Here is a 14464-nt window from a genome sequence, read left to right as displayed (position 1 = left end):
ACGCCTACTGATATAACCCTTATAAGATTGTACTCTCTCCTGTGTATCCAACAGTTCCAGTGCATGGTATGGGGGGCAGGGGGGACTGGGAAATGCCACCTTTGGCTTGTCTCATGCCCCTAGATTAGAAGAGAGCAAGTCCCTGTATTCAGGAGATCGTAGGAAATATGCCCAGACACTAAGCAGGTGATATAGGAGGAGCTATGGGTGGAGAAGGCTCCTGGTACCATCTCCCCTCCCTTGCACACTTGCTCAGCAAAGAGGCATACCCTCATCCTAAATGTATGGATTTCACTAGATTTTTTAATTTCTTAAAGTTTGTTTTCTTAAACTTTAATAACCTTCCCTTTTGAGTAGCTGCGCCTATTAACAGGACACTTTCTGATACTTAGAAATCAACATAACAAGCGGTGCTATGGGTGTCAGTCCTTAAAAAAGAATAGTGAACAGAAAATGTGTCTCTCCTTATGCTCAAGAGTGCAAATACGTTGTAGGTCAAAAATTACACTCCTCCACCCAACCAAAACAACCTAGTTTTGTTGATCTTCAGGACACACTTTAATCTACCTTCCCAGGCTTTTCTGGGGAAATTGCTTTATTGGGGTATTGGGAAACTGGAAAACAGGAAGGATGACTTTCTGTATAAGAGATGGGGATGTTTATTGTGCATCTCAGTGGGGAAGAACTATGTTTGGGGGAGTGCTGGAACATTTATTGCTTTTAAACCACTGGCATATTTGTATTTATTACCAAGGGCTTGGGAGAGGTGCTGGGACAATTTGAAATGGAGAACTAAAAATAAAATTAGGGGGCATGAGAGTGCATACATGATATATGAGCAATGACTACGTAGGTTAAAGATGGATGATGAATGACAAGTAGCAAAACAGGAGCCTTGAATAAAACCAGTGGGTGAAATCAATGAGAGTTTTGCCATTGAATTGAGTGAGGCCAGAATTTCACCCAATATATCTGCAGTTTATAAGTGAAGTTACTCGAGTCCCTCTGAAAAGGTCTGCAACAGTCTACAGCCGCAGATGAGAAAAGGCTGTTCTGCACATCCTACCATTGTCTGCTTAAAAAGACCTATTCTCCTGCCAGATATAGGAATGGAAAGGTGTTCACAAACAGCTATGTGCTTCAAGGGTAACTAAATTAGGTGAAAACTCAGAAGATTGGCAGGTAACTCAGTTTTTTCTCATTAGAGGAAATTCCCCTCATTTTAACAGCCAAATGTTCCTCCTTTTTGAATATCCAGAAGAGATGAACCAGTCCACAAATTGACAAAGAAGGTATGCTGCGAGCTGCATAATCTGAATCTCTGATCTAGACAATTAAATTTGACATAAGTGTCTATCTTCCAAGGTCGGTGTGCAGACTCAACAGGGGTTAACTGATTATATGATGAATCTGCCACTCAGCTATTTTCATTTAAAAGAAATAACCACATAATTGTGCTACTTGGGAGAAGCCTCTTCGGTTTGCTCTATTGCCACAGGCTTGTGAGAGGAAAGCCGGTGCAAAGCATTTGTTTTGTTCTTGAGCAGGATGATAAATTCTGTAATACTGGTTATGGAATGTGATGAATTTGTAAAAGAGTGAGGAATGTACTGGGGACAATAAGAACCTTGAAACATTAAAACAAACTAGAGAATATTTGAGCTGTGATATGTCCAATAGCAATGTATTTACAAAAGACTGAAGAAAAGAAACTTTGTATTGGAGTCATTAAAATGGTAAAAATCTATTTCTAACACAAATTAACTTGAAAGATAATATTCTCTGTAGGGACGCAGGCTTAATCTAGTTTATTTGAAGGAAAGGCAAGTTATCAGAAAATGTAAGTTGATACAGGAGAATATTAAGTCCGATGCTTTACAAAAGTAATCCCCTTCATTATTAAACTTCAAAGCTAATATAAAATGAAAAGGCAACCACAGTGAAGATGAATTCTATAATAAAAATGAAACAGGTTTTGCTAGGAATTTCTCTTCCTCTCATAACATACCGGCCAAAGAAATGCAACTCAGTTTTTAATGGAAACGAAGTCAGTCATGGGTTAACCTGGAGAAGACGATGTGGCTCCTGAGGACAGCTCAATCTGAGGGTCATACCCATTGAAAACAAAATAAAATAGAAACGATAATAGAACTTCTTTTATTTCGAGATCTCAGAATATCTTTTAAATATTAAGTAACCCTTGTGACAGTATTGATAATGCTCATTTTACAGAAGTGTAAGTGGAAGCCAACAACACAGTTCTCTTAAAGCAACCCAGCCTTAGGCCTCCACCCACAATATGATGAGGGTTGCTGAAAATTGTATTCATCATATAAGAAAGTTCTACCAATCCCAAAGGATTGGACACATTACCTCCCAGATTAATGAATATTCCAGATTTTACCCAAATACACGGTTACAGCCAATCCTTATTAACTAAACAAAAATGTATTAAAAAAGAAAAGAGAGAGAGTATTGGTTAAACGATCAGATACATACAGACATCAGTACAGTTCTGAGATCAGTTTCATAGCAGAGATGGTGAGCTTTGTAGGTGCAAAGACTCCTTTCAGAATTAGTCCATAGGTTATAGTCCAATGTCCATATTCAGGGTGATCCAGATGGTACTGGAGATTTTAGTCTTATTATTTAAGCTTCCCCTGCATGAAGCATCAAGCAGATCTGAGATAAAAAGGATCATGACCCAAAGGTTTTTATATAGTTCCAGGCCTTCTCTTGACAGCTCAGAGTCTTTAGGCAAACAATAAGCAATCATGGAGACTTTGAAGTAGGCCTATTTCCTAAGCATCACCAGTAATTAGCTACAGGAATTAACATAAGGCAATTGCCTATTTTCCACCATTCGCAGATGATTTTCCATACATTTCAAAGAGAGACGAATACAGTGATATCACTATGTTTACAGTTGGTTTAAATGTTAAGACTTCTTTTTGATCTCTGAATTAACAGAATGCAGCATAGACAGGGACTGTTTGATTACATTGTTAACCTCTAACTTTATACATGTAAACACACAAAAACACAAACATTATCTACCCATATGTCCCTAAAGGTTGAATCTGGGTCAATTAGCTTGAAAGCTGCTTAACCCTTTCCGGCCATGTGTCACAGGCACCTATTGACTTCAGTAGGAATTTTGAAAGCTCATCACCCCTGAAAAATCATATTCTCATCTAATAATGAAGTATTATTGTTTGGATGCCAGAATGTCCAAAGGCCCTGGTCAGGATTGGAGACCGATTGTGCCAGACACTATAAAAAACACAGGTACACATGGCCCATGCCTCCAGAGTGTTTAAAAATCTATTTTTTAAAATATTTTACGCTCACAAATTATTTCAGATGTTAAAAGATGATCTCCAGGTATTAAATAACATCTGTTAATTCCAGGCAAGGGTCTAGTCCTCCACTCTGACTGAGGAGTACCTCACTGCATGTATAGTCCCACTGAAAGCAATGGGTGGGATTTGCACCTAAATCAGTTAGGAGCCCAAATCCCTTTGAAAACCAGTGGCACTTGTTCTTGTAAATCAGGTAGGTGCTTTTGAAAATCCCACCTTATGGCAATATTTGTGAAGTAAGGTGCTCCTTACTGAATCTGGCCTGCTGTGTTTAATACAATTCTTTCTGCTTTCTTTCCACCATCCTGTGTTCTCAGCTATTCTTCAGTACCTCCAGTGTCTTCTACCTTCTTCCTCAACATTTCCTAGCCAGATCTGGTCTGACCTGCATGCCCATCCATCACCACCAACTCTACTTCTGTGGTGGTCTTTTCAGGTCTTTTTCAGAAATGGTCTCAGATTCCTGCCATGGAAATAATGTTCTAGTCCATTAGTAAAAGGTCTGTTGTATTACTGCAGATTGTTTGCACTAACTAAAATAAAACTCTATTTAGAAGTTTCTATGAGATGCATTCTAGATTAAATTTTACCTCAGATACTTAAATAACCAAGGCCCTTTTAAAAGTTCTAATAATAAATCTTGAATTTGGCAGATTACTTCGATCAGTATTTTCTCTCTCTTTTCTGCCTGACAAAGGCAGCTTTCCCCAGGGTTATAGATGGAAGGAAATTACTTTAGCCTTTGGTGAGGAATCCAAATTGTTGCACATTGCAAATTGTTACCTTGAAGATTAAATTACAACAAAATATATTATGTTTCTGGACCTTGTTGCAATTTTTCTACTGAGACACTTATTTTTGGAGGGCTTTCTGACAAGGTTCCGCCATTGGAGGTCATTGATATTGTCATAAATATAAAGGGAAGGGTAAAATCCCTTTAAAATCCCTCCTGGCCAGAGGAAAAAACCTTTCACCTGAAAAGGGTTAAGAAGCTAGGATAACCTCGCTGGTACCTGACCAAAATGACCAATGAGGAGACAAGATACTTTCAAAGCGGGCAGGTGGGGAGGAGGGGAAAGAAACAAAGGCTCTCTCTGTATGTGTGATGCTTTTGCCAGGAACAGAAAAGGAATGGAGTCTTAGAACTTAGTAAGTAATCTAACTAGATATGCATTAGATTCTGTTTTGTTTAAATGGCTGATAAAATAAGCAGTGCTGAATGGAATGTATATTCCTGTTTTTGTGTCTTACGGTTTTGCCTAGAGGGATTCTCTATGTTTTGAATCTGATTACCCTGTAAGGTATTTATCATCCTGATTTTACAGAGGTGATTCTTTTACTTTTTTTTTCAATTAAAATTCTTCTTTTAAGAACCTGATTGCTTTTTCATTTTTCTTAAGATCCAAGGGCTTGGGTCTGTGTTCACCTATGCAAATTGATGAGGATTTTTATCAAGCCTTCTCCAGGAAAGTGGGTGTAAGGTTTGGGGAGGATTTTGGGGGGAAAGACGTTTCCAGGCAGGCTCTTTCCCTGTTATATATTTGTTAGATGCTTGGTGGCGGCAGCAATAAAGTCCAAGGGCAAAAGGTAAAATAGTTTGTACCTTGGGGAAGTTTTAACCTAAGCTGGTAAAAATAAGCTTAGGGGGTTTTCGTGCAGGTCCCCACATCTGTACCCTAGAGTTCAGAGTGGGGAAGGAACCTTGACAGATATCTTGTAGGAAAGGAATCATAGAGGCAGCCAAAATCCATGGGCGGCTGGATGTAGTGGAATCAAACTGCTATTTGAAATCTCTCTGAGGAGATTCTCACTGGTTTAGCTGCTACCTAATGAAGTCTTCAACAATTTCAGATAGAGAGAGGCCTAAAGGTCTGTGAATTTCTCTGGACTAAAGCAAAAACTCTGAAATTAACCTTTCTTACCATGTTTGGCTCCCCTAAATATTAATTCTTGCTGGGACAATAAATTTAAGGGTGTATTTTGGTTTCAAATATTCAAAGGCAAAGGTGAAATTTTCAGAAGTGCTGAGGTGACTTAGCAGCCTAAGTCCTATTTTCACAAATGCCTTGGGCACTTAGGGCCAGATCCACAAAGACATTGAAGCATCTAACTGCCTCTTTAGTTGCTTAAATCCACCATTTAGGCACCACTGATATTCTCAAAACAACTGCTCAACTGCCACTTTACATCACAAGCTCTTAAATCCCCATAGCACTTAAGTTTCCACTATCAGCACTAACAAAGCCACCTAAGTGCTGACAATAATGAGATGCTCAGAGTCAGAGCTCACTCAAGCTGAAACCCCAGCAGCTCTGGAACAGGATTCTTAAGTTAATTGAGAGACACAGCTATTGCCGGCAGCCCTGATCTTGTAGGCAGGCTCAGCATACACTTAACACCTGATATCTGCAAAAAAGACCCAGGGATAAGCAGTCTGGAAATTCATGTGAGTCTCTCCTAGTGATTAAAACACACACCTAGCATGTAGGAAACTTAAGTTCAAGTCCCTACTCTGCCTCATTTGGAGTAGGGACTTGAGCCCAGATTGCTCACATCCCACGTGAGTAACATTGGATTATTCTGGGGTGTCTGCCTTTTTCTCACTCTGATTTTTCACGAGAAAGGTCTGGGTTTTAGCTGCCAGGGCATGGGCTATTTAATTGGCTGACTTCAGAAGAGGGTTCACAGCTGAGAATCACCTATCTCGGGCCCATCAGACAAGTGCCTCAAGCCCAGATCCATAGGACTTCAATGCCTCAATACCTTTAAAGAGCTGGGCTGAAGCCCCACCCATCTCCTAAGCATTTCCTACTGGATAGCACAGGCGCTCCATGCTCAGTGTGCTGGATTCTGAGGATTCCTTCTGTAGATGCCTCTCTCCCTATACAATGAGCAGGGAGCATGGGTGCCTAGCTTGGGGCTGAAGATTTCACTGGGTGGCAGGGTGCCTGGGCATTGCAATGCTTAAGTACCTTTGAGGATCTGGTCCTTTAGAGCCTAAGTCCAATTGACTTTCAATAGGACTTAGGATCCTAAGTAACTTATAAGGTTTTGAAAAATTTACCCAATGCCTATTACAGGGATCGGCAATCTTTGGCACGCGGCCCACCAGGGTAAGGCCAGGTGGGTTTGTTTATCTGCCACGTCTGCAGGTTTGGCCGATCGTGGCTCCCACTGGCTGCAGTTTGCCTCTCCAGGCCAATGGGGGCTTTGGGAAGCGGCAGCCAGCACATCCCTCACCCCATGCAGCTTCCCACAGCCCCCATTGTCCTGGAGAGGTGAACCATGGCCAGTATCCTTTCCTATAGAAGAGCCTACAGAAAGGCAAACTGTGCACCTTTCACTGCTGTGCTGGTGGCAGAATACTGCAAGCCCATAAAAGAGGCATAGGCCCCCTAACTGTGCAGATATCTGGAGATCCATGGTGAGCTCCCACTGATCTCATTGTCATCTCCACATGGAAGGCCCAAGCCTCCATATTGCTTCAAAAATACCCAGCCTCCTTAGAAATCACAACCCTTTGGGCTTTGCTTATGATCCACTCTCTTGGGGGAGGAGGGTTGAAATAATGCTGAAGGTGTCAGCATTCACTCTTACTGGGACTTCCAGTGCAAACTAGGGGCTTGCAGAGTGAAATTGCCAGAAAGAAAAGCTGTCAATAGCTCAGGCTGCCTTTTCCAGAGGCCAACTCCTACCCAAAATGTGCAGCTCCTTCATCACACTGGGTAAAGTAGAAGGGCATGGACATCTGCATGGTTCAGGTAAGGAAACTATGCTGCTTCTGGCTTGGTCCTACTCCTCTTATTTTAGCACTTGCTGTATATCTGATTGGCTGAGATTTGTGATACTTTTATTTCCTTTGTGTGATGGGTTCGGTCACAGAGACCCCCTTTGGGACTGTCACCTGACGTGCTGAAACTACCTCTGAGCCCATTTTCCCTGGCAGCTTGGGACTCCAGAAACCTGTCTTGTTGAGCCAGACACGCTAGGTGCTGCAAACACAGATCAAGGTCTGAACCACGTCCCCAAAGCTGCAGTCTTTAACTGAAAACCACTAAGCAGGTACTCCTATCTCCAGTATCCAGACATCCAGCTCCCAATGGGATCCAAACCCCAAATAAATCCATTTTACTCTGTATAAAGCTTATACAGGGTAAACTCATAAAATGTCCACCCTCTATCACACTGATAGAGAGATATGCACAGCTGTTTGCTCCCCCAGGTATTAATCACTTACTCTGGGTTCAATAATAAACAAAAGTGATTTTATTAAGAATAAAAAATAGGATTTAAGTGGTTTCAAGTAATAACAGACAGAACGAAGTAAGTCACCAAGTAAAATAAAGCAAAAACACGCAAGTCTAAACCTAATACATTAAGAAACTGAATATAGGTAAATCTTACCCTCAGAGATGTTCCAATAAGCTTCTTTCACAAACTAAAAAGAAAAGGAGTACTTGTGGCACCTTAGAGACTAACCAATTTATTTGAGCATAAGCTTTCATGAGCTACAGCTCACTTCATCGGATCACAAACTAGACTTCTTCTTAGTCTAAGGCCAATCCTTTCCCCTGGTACAGTTCTTGTTAGTTCTGGCAGGCTTCTTAGGTGAAAAGCAGGGGATTCCAGATGACTGGGACCCCTTTGTTCTGTTCCACCCCCTTTTATAGCTTTGGCACAAGGCAGGAATCCTTTGTCTCTCTCTGGCTTCCCCGCATCCTTCTAAATGGGAAAGCATCATGTTAAAGATTGATTCCAGTATCATGTGACATGTTCATTTCATTCTCCACTGGCTGGCACACAGGTATACAGGAATGCTTACAAGTAAACAGAGAGATCTACAACCAATTGTCCTAGTTAATGGGGGCCATCAAGATTCCAAACCACCATTAATGGCCCACACTTTGCATAACTACAATAGGACCTCAGAATTATATTGGTTTCAGAGCAGCAACCGTGTTAGTCTGTATTCGCAAAAAGAATTACATTGCATATTTGTAATTTCAGATACAAGAATGATACATTCATACAAATAGGATGGAACACACTCAGTAGATTATATACGCTTTGTAATGATTCCTTACAAGAGACCTTACTCATAAAGCATATTCCAGTTACATAATATTTACACTTATAGCATATTTCCATAAACATATGGAGTGCAACATCACACTTTGCACCTAAGAAGAATGGGACTCATACTGCTCAAGAAGTGCAAATAAAGAGAAATGTAGAGAAAAAATGAATGGTATAGAACACCGAGGAAAAATAGAGACCCTGTTGTGCCTTGAAGGCTTGCCTAGTAATTTACAGTAATTGAGAAAGCTACAGAAATTGATTTCCTTGTGTAAATTGCTGTGCTCATAAATGTTTCCTCCTTTCTGTTGGGAAAACAGTGCATAAAAGCAGTCTGCAAGGGCCATTCAGCTGCATGAGAAGGAGCGTATTGTTCTTAGAACAATTGATGGAGTCGCTTTAAATCTAGCGACTGCTCCTACCAACTGCATGTTACTGTGACTCCCAGGATGCCTTGATATATCATAATCTGATTAAGGATCTATACCAGGACATCCTGGGATGAATAAACTGCAGGAGTCACAGTACGATGCAATAGATATGGACAGTGTATGGATTTAGAGGAAACCCATCAATTAATAAAACATTAGCATTCTATAAACGGTGCCTGGATTCAGATGTTGATGTAAGGAAGTTAGCTGGGTTTCAGGAAACATCAATGGACATTGCTGACCCTGAGGAAAAGTGTGGCTCACCCACAGAATAAGGGATCTCGGACATTTCATAGTGTGGACTACACTTCACAAGAGAAATTATTTTGTGTGATATCCTCCCTCCCATTGACAACTGCCTGGGCTACTTTCCTTCCAACTTGAAATCAGAGCATCCCAGTGGCAACTACAATTGCTTAGGTGTTCTGACCTGTTTGGGGAAAAAAATGTCACACACTCTGTTTCTCTCTTCATTTCAGCTGGAAACGAGGGACAGTCCACCCTATGTAACCAGCTACCTCTCTGCATCCCACCACCAGCAGTCTAAGGGCCCTGGGCCACAATGTGTGAAGCTCTGATGTAAAAAGCACACCATGGCACTGGCTAGCCTAGGAAAATGAGGTGTTCAGCAAATGTGTTGGCTAACATGTTTAATTAACAGATTTTTACACTCTGAGCACCAAATATAGACACAAGCAAAAGTGTTTACAAATGGATTAGCTGATCCCAGTCATCACTACAGTACTACCAGCTAACACGTTTATAACACCGCTCTGTGTACATTAGGTGCTCAGTGGTGCTTAAAAAGAGGTGTTAATTAACTTGTGTTAGCTAACGTGTGCTTGTCTAGACATGAACTTTAAGTGCCAAACCCTGCAAACACGTAAACACATGTAACTTTACTCAAGTGACCAGTGGCACTGAAATCAAAATCTGACTTGAATTAAGTTTGTGAAGCTTTTAAAAAAAATCTTAAATATATCCTTTTTCCACTCTTTATTTTCCCTGCACCTTCAGTTCTAGTCACTTTTCTTTAGCTTATGTTGCATTGCCTACATGCCTCGTGTCCAATATTTCACTGACCTTCTTATAATGCCTGTGAAAAATTGGGTTAATATGTCAATCATTCCTATTGGATATAAAGTAGAATTCACATTGAGGCAATTATGATGCCGGTCTCTTTACCCTGAGAAGCAGGGTAAAGCCCAGAGGGATAGATGAAGTATGGTTTTGTAGTCTGGGCAATGTACAGGAACCCTGAAGACCAGGGTCCAGTTGCTGCCGCTGCCACAGACTTCCTTGGACAACTCATTATCGCTTTGTGCCGGAATTGTTCATGTGGGATTGTAAACTCTCAGGGGAAGGACTGTGCCTTGCTGTGCCTATGTACAGTGCCTAGCACGGTCAGCTGGGGCCTCTAGATCCTAATATAACATCACCAACAAGCTGTACTCAGGCTGACGCCTCCAGTCAGGGTAATGATGGTGTGAATGCACCATCATTAGGCTAGAACAAAGAGCAAGTGGGAGTGCAAGTGATTATATGCAAATAAGATATAAAGGTGACAAATATTTTGAGTCTATAGCATCCAAAGAATTTTTTCAGCTTTTAAAATAATGCAGAAAAAAACAGGAACTGAAATCGTTTATCCAACCCAGCAATTATTATTGAGAATGAATTTGGAATGTGACATATCATGAGAGACTGTCATCTCTTCCTTGGGGGGCACAGCAAGGTAAACATGAAGGCAGACCTGAAATATATGTGAAGACCCTAGGGAGGCAAGATGACACAAGACACCTGAAGCCACAGGCTGTTTCTGACATGCTACCTGACAAAGCATCAAAAAGGGGAAGGGATATGATGGAACAGAGTAGATATATAGATTACATACATTCTATAGATATGTAAGATATTTCTCTATCCTAAAATGGCTGTGAGTCTATGGGTGCCAGGAAAAGCCTCATGATCACGAGTGAGAAACAAATGTCAGATTCTCATCATCATTTCAAACCTAGAACCTTGGTGCTTTCCTGCTCCAACCTTATGCATTACATCTGGTTTGTGTCCAGTTCATGTCAGTAATTGTCACTTGTTTCTTATTCAGTATCAACCTGCTGTATAAGGAAGCTATCTATGAATACATTTCCTTTCTTAAAGCTGCCACTAATGTTTTCCTACTCAATCTCTGGGCACTTAGAATTTCTGTAACTGCTCTGCTAGCCTCTTTATTGGCACAAATCTGTCTGAAAACACCTCCTTCTGTCTTGGATGGTCTGTAATAACGGACAATCAAAGATCACCCTATTATTTTTACTTGAAACCAAATAGTGTTTACTGAATCAGTTAATACATATTTTTATTCACTGTTTTATCCATTTCACTCCTCTTGCAGATTTTATATTTGGCTTTCCCGTTTGTAAACCTTTCCTTGCCTCAACTCATTTAATCTCGCAGCCAATGTCTCGATTTAAGCAATTTATTCCAATTAGATCACACTTCTCATTCCACACTTGTGTCTAATTAAAGAATTGTGTTACTCGTATGCCTGGCATTTGTGTATAACACAATAGCCTTTTGGGGTTTCTCTGCCTCCCCTCCAAGCCCTACCCACCCCTCTGGTACTTGCCACCTCCCCTTCCTTTCATCATGAAGCAACTGGTAATAATAAAACGTTTGGTAGTAATAAAACTAACTTCATGTCTGGGAAGCTCCCCAAAAAAGAAAAAAATGCAACACCGTGCCTTTTCTGTTACTTGTTGCCGCAGTAGTCACTAAGTGTCTGCAGGGGGTTAATATGCTCTGCTTCCTGCATTATCGGGGTGGGGGGGGTGAGAAGAACTGGAGCACGAAGACAAACATTGCCATTCTGCACATCTCTATGTCACCAGCAGTGTATCCCAGTGGTCTAGTTTTAATCTAATTGTTCTATAAATAAATAATCAAAATATAGACAATAGTCATCTTCTCCGAAAAGGCAAATATGTGAGCAGATTAAACCATTATGTGTTGGGCTATAGCATCTGAGAATTTGACAGTAGTATTGTAGGGATGTGGCTTGCATTGCACTTGTTTGGCTGTAAGAGCCTGTTTGAAGGCTTTTTAACTCTAGTGTGAAAATTCATGACAGAAAGTAACTGACAGCCTGGAAAGCCCCAAAGAAATGTGTTAGTTGTAGATATGCAAATAATACCCCTTATAACATTCAGTAGGTGAGGAATCTGCTTTCTTTTCTCCTCTAATTTAAAAAAAATATTTGGGGGGAGACCAGGGAAGGGAATAGGGTGACTAGATGTCCCAATTTTATAGGGACAGTCCCAATATTTGGAGCTTCATCTTGTATAGGCGCCAATTACCTTCCCACTCCCGTCCCAATTTTTCACACTTGCTGTCTGGTCACCCTAGAAGGGAAGGTTCAGAGGACTGATAAGAAGATGCAGATACTTTCACTTTTGGCCCAAGCCCACTGACTTGCTGCTTCCTGGCTTTATGCCAAATGAAATGGTGGGCTCAGAATTGTTCTTTGTGGACATGTGGCCACATCACATAATGGCTGCCATAATTGGTACTGATTGGCAATCTGCATAGAGAGACCAAAGACTAAACAAGCATAGACAATTGGTTTCTCTCTCTCTCACCTCTGAGCTGTTAATTTCTGGTGGGGCAGGAGGTGGATTTCTTACTTCCCAACCCCAGTTACACTCCCTGTGCGAGGTCAGTTATCATTACAATTATTTGTATTGCAGTAGTAGGCTTGCCAACTTGCTAGTCACACAAAACCACACACCCTAGCCCCACTCCTACCCGAGGCCCCATCCCCCACTCACTACATTCCTCCTCCCTCGGTGGCTCACCCTCCCCCACCCTCACTCACTTTCACTGGGCTGGGGCACGGAGTTGGGGTGCGGGACAGGGTGAGGGATCCGGCTTGGGATGTGGGCTCTGGGGTGGGGCTGGGGATGAGGGGTTTGAGGTGCAGGAGGGGGCTGGGACTGAGGGATTGAGAGTGTGGGATGGGGTGAGGGCTCTTGGTGCTGGCTCTGGAGTGGGGCCAGGGATGACGGGTTTGGGGTGAAGGAAGGAGCTCCAGGCTGGGGGGTGGGGCTGAGGGATTTGGAGTGTGGGAGTGGGCTGCAGGTTGAGGCAGGGGGTTGGGGAGTAGGAGGGGGTGAGGGCTCTGGGGTGAGGCTGGGGATGAGGGGTTCAGGGTGTGGGAGGGGGCTCTGGGCTGGGGTAGGGGGTTGGGATGCAGGAGGGGTGAGGGCTCTGGGCTGGGGATGGGGATGAGGGGTTTGGGGTGCAGGAGGGTGCTCTGGGTTGGGGGGGCTCAGGTCTGGGGCAGGGGGTTGGGGCTAGAGGTTGGGGCGTGGGCTTACCTTGGGCAGATCCTGGTCAGTGGCGCAACAGGGGCACTAAGGGAGTCTGCCTGCTTGTCCTGGCACTGCGCTGCGCACACCCCGGAAGCAGCCAGCAGGTCCAGGTCCTAGGCAGGGGGCTAGGAGGCTCCACCTGCCACACTCGCCCACAGGTTCCTGGCCAACGGGAGTGCAGAGCCGGTGCTCGGGGCAGGGGCAGCGTGCAGAGCCCTGTCCCTCCTGCCCCCCGGACACTTAGGAGCTGGACTTGCTGGCTGCTTCCGGGGCGCAGTGCGGTGCCAGCCAGGACAGGTAGGGACTAGCCTGCCTTAGCGCCGCAGCACCGCTGACTGGACTTTTAATGGCTCGGTCAGCGGTGCTGACCAGAGCTGCCAGGGTCCCTTTTTGACCGGGTGTTCCAGTCCAAAACCGGAAACCTGGTCACCCTATGCAGTAGAGCCTGAGGACCAAAACACAGATGGACAGATTCAAAGATTCCAAGGCCAGAAAGGAACCACTGTAATCATCTCGTCTTTCCTCCAGTATAACACAGGCCTTAGAACTTTCCTAAAATAATTCATAGAGTATATCTTTTAGAAAAAAACATCCCATCTTGATTTAAAAATTGTCAGTGATGAAGAAGCCACTACAATCCTTGGTAAATTGTTCCAGTGGTTCATTACTCTCACTGTTAAAATGTATTTATGCCTAACTTCCAGCCATTGTATCATGTTACACCTTTCTCTGCTAAATTGAAGAGCCATTATCAAAATTTGTTCCCCATGTAGATACTTATATTCTGTAATCAAGTCACCCTTTAATCTTCTCTGTTAAAATAAACACATTGAGGTCCTTGAGTCTATCACTGTAAGGCAGGTTTTCTAATCCTTTAATGATTATCCTGGCTCTTCTCTGAACCCTCTCCAATTTGTCAACATCATTCTTGAATTGTGGACACCAGAACAGGACACAATATTCCAGCAACGGTTGCACCAGTGCCAAATACAGATGTAAAATAACCTCGCTTCTCCTACTTGAGATTCCCCTGTTTTTCCATCAAGGATGGCATTAGCTTTTTTGGCCACAGTGTCATTCTGGGAACATATGTTCAGCTGATTATCCCATGTCCCCGAGACTGGACTGTGTGTAGCCCTGCCCTTCTCATCCTGTCGGTCATGTCAGAGATGGAATAAGGGCTTAAAAGCAGGAAGTTGCTGGGCAGCTCTGGGAGAGAGCAGAT

This window comes from Chelonia mydas, chromosome 1 (genome assembly GCF_015237465.2).
Source record: "Chelonia mydas isolate rCheMyd1 chromosome 1, rCheMyd1.pri.v2, whole genome shotgun sequence".
In the NCBI taxonomy this organism is placed as follows: domain Eukaryota; kingdom Metazoa; phylum Chordata; order Testudines; family Cheloniidae; genus Chelonia; species Chelonia mydas.
This window is presented reverse-complemented; position numbering follows the sequence as displayed.